Here is a 9,709-nt window from a genome sequence, read left to right on the forward strand (position 1 = left end):
AAGCACAGACACCGGAGATGTGTCGCGGGCAGCACCATCGGCCGGCACGCCACTTCAGTGGCTGAGGGAGTGAGAGGCCGCGCCCACCTTCAGCCGTCTTCAATGTTGAGCGGCGCGCTCTTCAGCGGCAGCTGGAGCCGGACGGGAACGTGCGCGGGGGCAAGGAAGGTGGGGTTTTGATGGGCCAAGACAGTCAAAAACGGGTGTGGGATTGATCCAGACTCCCGTAAACCTCCCCATGTTTGTCTTCGGTTTATGAAAATAATTGTGTCCGGATTGTCCCGTGGATCAATAGAGGACCGCGTTGGATGGCTTCCGCGGTCCGGACAGCGAGGTCCGGACCACGTTTGTGGGAGGTTTGGGCCGCCTTAAAGATGTCCTACCAACAAAAGTGCTCAGTGTCACTATTACCAACCAAAGTGCGGCTGTAGCATGCAGCTCTATTCAAAACAACTTAATTCAGAGTTTACAAAACTGGGTTCCTGGTTGTGATGGAGGATTACGCTTTCGATCACTCAGCTAAACATGGTACTCCCTCCATTTACTTATACAAGGCCACTATAAAAAATACACTTTGCATCTATATAAGGCCACCAACAGTAATCGAGACAAAACTTAATGATATTTCCTCGAACTAGCAACCTATTTAATACTTGCATGCATGTAATCATAATGACACTCCAATCAACTTCCTATCTCTTCCTTGCATGCATGTGGTGTATTAATTAATGGTCCCACTAAAGGAAAAGAAAAGCATGTTTACAAGACAAGACATTCAATTTTACCTTGATACCTGTAATATGAGTTTGTGGCCTTGTATATAAAAATGGAGGAAACATGTAGTATAGACAAGTTTGAAATGGACACGTGCGCCTTTAATTTGGCTGAGTTAGGCCAACTCCATCAGGCGATGTCCGTTTTATCCAGATTTTGTCCGTTTGGATCGGGCAAAGAGGTGTTGTCCGGTATTTTTTGCGGACGCGTTGCCTAGTGTATTCAACACAGCCGACGCATTTGGTCCGTCCCCAGCCGGCCGGCGGCCAAATTTTACAAATATGAAACATTTCATATAAGTTTACTACCAAATATATCACATAATTCCATAATAATAAATAGTTGTACAACCGAATAAAGAACACAAAGTTTACAACCAAATTTAAATTGTCACGAATACATGGAAATAAAAATGAACCGGTACATCTATTGGTTTCCAATGTGATTCCACATGTTCTCAACCAAGTCATTTTGGAGTTGCATATGAGTATGCCAATCACGCATTTCACGATGAAATTTGTTGAACTGTTCAAATTTTGCCGGTTCTTGGTGCTCAGGCACAACATTTTCATCCTGATATTCAAACCCTCGGCCGTAGATGTTGTTATCATGCGCATCCTTTACAATCATGATGTGCATGATTACACAAGCAGTGATCACCTCCGAAAGCTTCTCGGTGCTCCATGTCAGGTCAGAGTGGCGAACAATACCCCATCGAGATTGAAGCACGCCAAAATCATGCTCCATGTTTTTCCTATCACTCTCTTACGCTTGGGCAAATCTCTGTTTCTTCTCTGCTTCCGGATTGGATATTGTCTTCACAAGAGTTAACCACTGAGGATAAATACCATGAGCTAGGTAGTATCCCTTCTTGTAATGGTGACCATTGATCTTAAAATTGACCTCAGGGTTGTAGCCATCTACAAGCCTTGCAAACACGGAAGAACGTTAAAGCACATCGATATCATTGTGAGAACCAACCATGTCGAAAAAAGAGTGCCATATCCAAAGATCTTGTGAAGCCACCGCTTCAAGTATGACAGTGCAACCTTTCACATGCCCCTTGTACTGCCCTTGCCAAGAAAATGGACAGTTGTTTCACTTCCAATACATACAATCTATGCTACCAAGAATTCCCGGGAAACCTCTATCTGCATTAATCGCCAACAACCGGGTTGTATCTGCGGTATTTGGCTCTCTTTGGTACTCGGGGCCAAACACTGCCACCACGGCCTTGCAGAACTGGTACATTGATGCAAGATATGTGGTTCTACCCCGTTCGACGCAAGCGCGGCCCAAAATTGAGCTGGAAATGGGTCGAGGACGGATAGAAAAAGGACGCCCGTCCATTTGCGGACGCATGTTGGACCGTAATTTGTGTTTTTTTTGCTTCAAACGGACGAGGCCGGACCAAAAGGGGTCGCGTTGGAGTTGGCATTACTTAATTCATATACAACTGTGCTAGATAGTTTTGTTCTCATCCTCAAAGAAACTTATTTAAAAAATAGTATCAGCTGCTGTGTTCCGACCTGTACGACGTTCGGTACAGTATCTTATTTTGTATGAACGTAGAGAGTAGGTCCGTATTCAGTGACCAACCAAAGAAATTGATAAATCCGCGTTTTCACTTTATATCGTGTATTTGCAGTGCACGCTTGATGCAACAAGTTACATGGGTTGCATCGGAAATGATAAGTATGGTGAAGAGATTAACAACATATCAAAAGCTGCAGGAGTTACTGTGTGTTCTTTAGTTTTCTTTTTCACCCTGCCATTTTTTGATAAATATTCTGTTCTGGTGGTTAACCGACTAATCTTGCCTTGGTCTCTTCATGTATTCATCTAGCCTTATTACTACGAGGATGAGGCTGCACCTACAGGCACATGTGATGTCTGTGTTGTCCAAAAATAATTTGGCAAATGCTAAGAGTCATGGCCATGTCCTCATGTTCAACAGTGCATCATAGCTCCAATATTGTGATTTCGCTCATCTATGGTCTGGTTCTTGGACCCTTAATCACTTGTCCTGCTATTTAGATGTCTCCTTTTTTAGGTTCGTCCGACCAGCTATGATCCACACTACAGTCGGCCCTTTAGACCGGGGGCAGGTATGTGGGGAAAGGCTACCAATACGTCAGGATGGTGAACAACATCAACCTGAATTTTAATGTCCTAATGGCAACAAGGATGTATGGCAACACATATGGAAGAAGTATCAATTGAAATGTATGGTCAAATTGTGGATCCAAATGTTTGCTTGCTTTCCAACACATATTTATGGTTCAATTCACATGTTTTTAATGTTCATTTTGTGCAATGAAAATTTTATCTTTTTATTGTATGTTTGTCTTGATATGCCATTTAGATTAGGATGGTAGTGATTAGTTTTCATGTGTTAATAGGATGATATTGATGATATATGTGAAGCACAAAAATGCATCTCTTCCCCGTTCCCTTTATCTTTCTCCTCTCATCCCCAATTTGGGGAGCAGTAGCCGAATGCGTCCTTAACGGTAGTCAAATGTGCTATTAACGGTTGTGGAGTTCCGTTCCTCACATTCATCCCTCCCAGTCGGCGGATCGTAATCAAATGTTTTGTTAACGGGAGCGGCGAGCTAGTTTGGAAGACGGAGATAGCAGATGGACGAGGTGAGTTAATGATAAACCAAAATCCCGCAATGCATTAGGATCCTAAGATATATGTTTCACATGATTGGTGTTGAGCCATTAAAATACTTATGCCACGGTGGAACACACGTGCAATTAACTAATAGAAGTAATATATAATAGATGTATGGCTCATGTTAGTTTGAAGTTCTCCGTTCTACTCTTGGTTAGGTGATACCAACCAACCACCTATCTTAATGGTGCAAAGGACCAATCTTATCTACTCACTGGAAGACAATATATTGAATGACCAATTGGTTCGTTTGTCTCTTAGCGTGATGTGATTTGGACCATGGAATTGCATGTGTGTGCAGCAAATGTGCAAAGTCACTATCAGCACAACTATGCACATGCAAAAACAAAATTTATAGTAGGTGCACATGAGGCAAAAGTGGAGTTGGTAGGTGCACATTGAAAAGTCGCAAATATCATGACATCGCTGCATTAAAAGCTAACTTTGGAGATAAAATACGTTCAGTAGCTTAAATCGTCTGTTTGAATCATACTCCTTCCCCGTTCGTTTTGTATCGGTGTACATGACATTTGAAGAAAAATGTTTATCAATGTAAAACAAATGTTGGCATATATTTCAAAAAATATTTGTACCATTGACAAAATGTTTCTGACATTGAAAAACAAGTTCATTCAATAAAATGCTTCTGACATTCGAAAAATGAGCACATGGTTCAGAATATTAGTGTCATATTTGAAAAATATTTATATAATGCACAAGAACTGTTTGCATAATTTTATAGATGTTTAATACCGTTCGAAAAAATCGTGAAATTTTAAAAAATGTTTCTAACAGTTAATTTTTTCCACACGTTTCAAAAATGTGTGCCTTGCATTTGATTTTTTTTATACAATGTACAATATTTATTAACATCCAAAAAATGTTTGCTCCATTATTAAGAAATATTCACAAATATAAAAAATATAGTTATGACAGTTTCTAATAAATTGCGTAATGTAAAATATTTTGTTAACTTCAGAAACATTTCCTACTATTCAAAAAATGTGTGTGAGATTATTTGTTTTTGCACTTTTAAAACAAATTATCCATGGCATTTATGAAAATTGTTAAATGTATGTTAAAAATGTCCACCATATGTATTAGATAATGCTCAATGTGCATTTGACAAATGTTCAATGTGTCAATTGAATGTATTTGCTAAATCTTACCAAATACTAATAATTAATTCCAGCAATAATATCTGATGTTTTTATTTAGAAAAACTCAAAATCAGTATCAATTTGTATCTATAAAATGTTCAATCTTGAAAAAATCAATGAAGTATTTTAAAAGTGGCAAAATGAAAATGAAAAAACAAGAAAAAACCCAAAATAGCTTAACAGAACCAATGAAAACCAACAAAGAAAACACACACAAAACAAAGAGAATAAATCAAAGAAAATAGATAAAAACATACAAAACAGAAAATAGGCATGACATGGCTCCCATGTGGACGTTGTAATCCTATTTGGTGCCTTCAGCGCTAAATAGTGTGTAATTGATACGAGGTGTACACACACCCCCATGCTAGGTAGACTAAGGGTCGGTTCTTTTGGTCGCTGTTTTGGGCTTCTATAATTAGTTTGCAACTTATTCTCGAAGCCCAACCAATGTTTTTTAGAGGTCTACTAGTCAAGTCTTTTTTTCTCAAAAAAAAACTAGTCAAGTATTTTCTTTAGCAAACAAAGTGGGGAAATCCTCGACTATAACTCTTTTTCATTAATATAGGTGGGACATATACAGATGTCTGTACACATGAATGATAAAAAAATACAAATTTACAAGTAATCTAGCCAAGATTGCATTCCATCTTTCAGACTTGGTTTACCCTTCTTGATGATGGTGTCAAAGTGTCCTTTAAAGCAGGCAATGCAGTAGGCTAAGCTTTTGGTTTTATTATCAAAGATGATATTGTTTGTATGCTTCCATAGGCTCCAACATCGAGCAATTAAGAATTCCTTGTAAAATTATATGTTGCTTCTTTTCTTTCCATCCAACAGCATTTATGTCATATCATAATCTGTGTTCCATTAAAAGCCTAGTGCAATCCAAAAGTTTTGGCTGAAGTCACAGCTAAAAAATAGATGCATCAAATGTTCACTAGGTTCATCATTACATAACTCACATATGTTGTCTTCAATGTGGAAGTTCTTCCTGAGTAGTAAATCTATGGTGTTTATCATGTCTTGTATGAGCAAGCAAAAGAAGAATTTATGTTTTGGTAAGTTGCAAGACCTCCATATCCATTGATAAGGCTCTAGCGCATCAGGTGGGTTTCCAATATATTCCAAATCGATTCTTTTGTTAGAGAATTTGCTACAACTCTAGTAGAACTTCCATGTGTCTTTGTCATTGATGTTTCTTCTGCCATTCATAATGTCTAATAATTGGTAGCTTTGTTGAACAACAGTAGAGGACATAGGAGTATGGAACTTCTCATAAAAACTATCCTGCTCAATGTTGCTCATCATGGCAATAGTGGTATATCTTTATCGCTTGCATATGAGAAGAGGTGGGGCATTTGGTCCTTCATGGGACCCTCATTCCATTTATCATACCATATCTTAATCGTATCCCCTATTATAGGTGAGCATACAGTCATTTTCTTGAAATCTTCTAGTACTAGATCGTTGATGGCGCGCGTTGTTGCGCCCGTCTATTTTGGCTCGTAGTTGTTAGGGATATAAAATAATTTGAGTACATTTATTTGAAATAATTAGGATGATTTATGGATACATGTGTCATGATTAATCATTACATCTTTTTGGCTGCTAAAATGGCTCCTAAAAATTCTCATACAAATATTGAAGAAAGACATTACCAATATTTGAAAATAAATATAAAAATAGGTTGTGAAAATATTTAAGATCTTTTGGACAACATTTATATTATTAAAATAATCAATGCCTTATGGCATGTAGTATTACATTGTAGTCAAGCAGACAAAGATTCCAAAAGGGATATTAAAAACCGACATTCGGCCATCGCACGCTTGGGATATCATCCAGGTATTCACTCGAAAAGCTCAAGAGCGGAGTTCCATGACGGCGCCTCAAAGAAGGGAAATAATGCTCAACGGGCACCTAACTGTAGTAGAGGCTCAAGGCATTCGCCTAGAAGACGACCACTCCGACCTAGATAGGGCTTATAGATCTAGAGCACCAAGGGCGTGCATATCGTCGGGCCATGCCCATTGCCTCTGTCGCCAACCACCAATCTCACACATGCAGAGGATCCTCTATGGCACCTGAATCCGTGAGAGACCCTAATAAGCATGATAAACTACAAAGAAAGTTAAAATAAACTACAATAACTGTTTCGGGGAAGTTTCCCTTCCATTTTGAAATAAGAGATGATCCAATGGATGGTAAGGAGCAACCCACAATAGAAAGATACTAAGCAGGAACTATGGCTGCTGTAAGTACTATTTTAGTTTCTTTCAATTTTGCATGTACATTTGTAGCTCGCCTTGATTTATAGCCACCACTCGACTATGAACATAGGCGCAGCAGCTAGCCTTCGCTAAGTGGATAAATGGTAGCAACCTGACATATGTATGCAGGGAACATGAGAATTAAAAATTAAAGTGGAGAAACACCATTGTAAGGATTAACTTAGCCAGAGCAATGAGTCAAAAGCTGCGTTGGCATAGTACACTATACTTCATGACTGGTCACAACTTTATAACAAAAATCATGTATTTATGCAACTTCAATCAATTTTCATGGAAGTAATACAAAACATACATATATGGAAATAATTTGACTTTGATGTCAGACTACTTTCTCAGTCTAACAACACAACGTTATAGGCTTCAAATAATGCTATCGTTCTATATGGCAGTATGCATCTAGGTATACAACCGATGAACAATATCAAAAACTATAAATCTTAAATCTTTCCTTTTTCATCACAACATGTCCATTTTTATTCCATAAATGTGAAGCATGGAGATAGTTAACATGATTATACATTCTACTCCCTCTGTAAAGAAATATTAAGAGCATTTAGATCATTGAAGTGGTGATCTAAATGCTCTTATATTTTTTATAGAGAGTACATAGGATATCGAGTTGTATGAGCTTTCTGCGTGAAGAAATATTTATTATAACCCTGGACCACACTGCTTACAGTACAAAAATAGATTCTTTTTCATATATTATGAATTGGTAGGCATAAATCATGGGAGTCATATCCGGTAAATTAATATAAGAATATCTTCACGTGTTATTTTTTACTGAGCTTCACGGGGATGAACCTGCAGCAACCAAGATAACTAATTAGCGCTTTTAAGTTTCATTTTCTCCCAGGACCATCACTGTTATTCCAACACAACTGACCTCGCAGCTTTTGATGTAAGTTAGTAGGTACAAAGATAAAGTAGAACAAAACTTAATTGACAAATACTTGACAACATATTCAGATTTAGAGGTAGCTGTAGGTCTATCATAATCAATCAATAGGAAGCCAAAAGTAGGACTGAAATGTCCTTTCAAAGTTTTTAGAATTGAGTATTGACAACAACAGTATTATTAGGCAAGAGAATGTAGTTTTTTTCAGTTTCGAATTGGTTGGTAATCATTTTCTTGGTTTTTATGCACACCCCTGACACTAACTAAACATGAAAACCACTTTACTGCCTCGACTAAAATGAGCAAATAACTTCAGAAATGGCAATCGCAAGGGGTAAAGAAACATGTCTCCACTGACGACATTAGCTATTGCTTATGAGAGTACATGAAGCAATCAAACAAGACAATGAACTTGTGGGAATGCTAATGCTAACAACTAAAACCCAGGAAATTATCACAACTATGACATTGCTTATTTCTCAAAAAATTATGCCACTGCTTGCTGATTGTGATACAACATAATGAACAAACAGAAAACATTTGATCAAGGAGCGTGTGCGTGCAAACACACACCGAACAGGTGGTGCGGAAGATTTAGATATGGTGTACAGACCTCGCTTAATCCTGCAGTGAACCTTCCCAAAATCCATGTAAACAGTTCCTGCTTTCATAACCATTAGCATTTTGAGAAACTGGAAGATAATCTCTCCCAAAGTAACCATATAAGTACTTTAAGCAATTTGGAAGACGTGGGCATCCAAACATAATATTGTCCAAAAACAAATCATTAAATTTCAAAGAATTGGCTCACCTTCAAATCAACCATCCTAGCAGAACCTAGCTAGGACGTTCATTTGGAAATAGAAGAACATCATTAACAAAAATAAATTCTTAAATTCGATGAATATTTGGGGATTATAGTGGATGAAGTACTGAGGGAAAACTGACAGAACAGGCTACCGGGTCCCCTCCCTATGCAGAACAGGAAGAAGAATTAGTGAGCGAAGGTCAACCATGCTTGGCGCGGACGGTTTCTATCGAACTAGGCGGAGTGGGGAACGAGGAGCAGGACAAGGGAGATTATATGTACGCGCATGGATCGTAAATCATCATGGAAACTGACCTGCGAGATCTAGGCGCACATCAATTACCATTAATGGGGATCAATGGGTTGTGATTCTGGTTCCCTCGCGCGCGTCGCATCGGTTACCTCAAGCGCTCGATCCGTGGCGCGTCTAGCGTCGACTGGATCCACCGACCGTCGGTTCCTTCGCTAGCGTTGCCTCGGCTTGGTCTCGGCCGATGATAAATAGGCCAACGAAGCATCGATTCTTCTGTAGTTTTGCGAGTTAGTTCATGGGCCGTTGAAGCCCAGTGAACGACATGCCTTCAAAAAAGCCTCCAGAATAGCTGCCCATTAGGACAGCCGGCCCAGTCGTGGCAAACTGGCATTAAACAATGATCTAACGGCCATAAACGATCTAAATGGGTAATCCGACGGCCGAAATCGTTGAGGGCGTGAGAGAGCTCCCTTTAGGCGCAGTTTTACTGTCCTTAATATGGAGCAGCAATCTCTCCATCAGAAAGAGCCCACATTGGTGGGATAACTAGGAACTTTCCCATCCCTATAGTATGTGTTCCTATGAGTTGAACCCGTGATATATCATGCTTATTGAAGAATTTGAATAGGAATTTAGTAACTAGTGTTATGTTTTGCATTCTGAGGTCAAGAACACCTAGACCTCCAGCTCTTTTAGGGAGGCAAACCTTTCCCATTTAACCAGGCATTTTCCATGCTTGTTAATGCCTTTCCCATACCATAGAAATCCTCTTCCAGATTTTTCAAAGTGATCAAGTATAGTAAATGGGATTCTGATACAACACATTGCAAAAATGGGTAGAG

Source organism: Triticum aestivum, chromosome 7B, assembly GCF_018294505.1.
Source record: "Triticum aestivum cultivar Chinese Spring chromosome 7B, IWGSC CS RefSeq v2.1, whole genome shotgun sequence".
Classification (NCBI taxonomy): Eukaryota; Viridiplantae; Streptophyta; class Magnoliopsida; order Poales; family Poaceae; genus Triticum; species Triticum aestivum.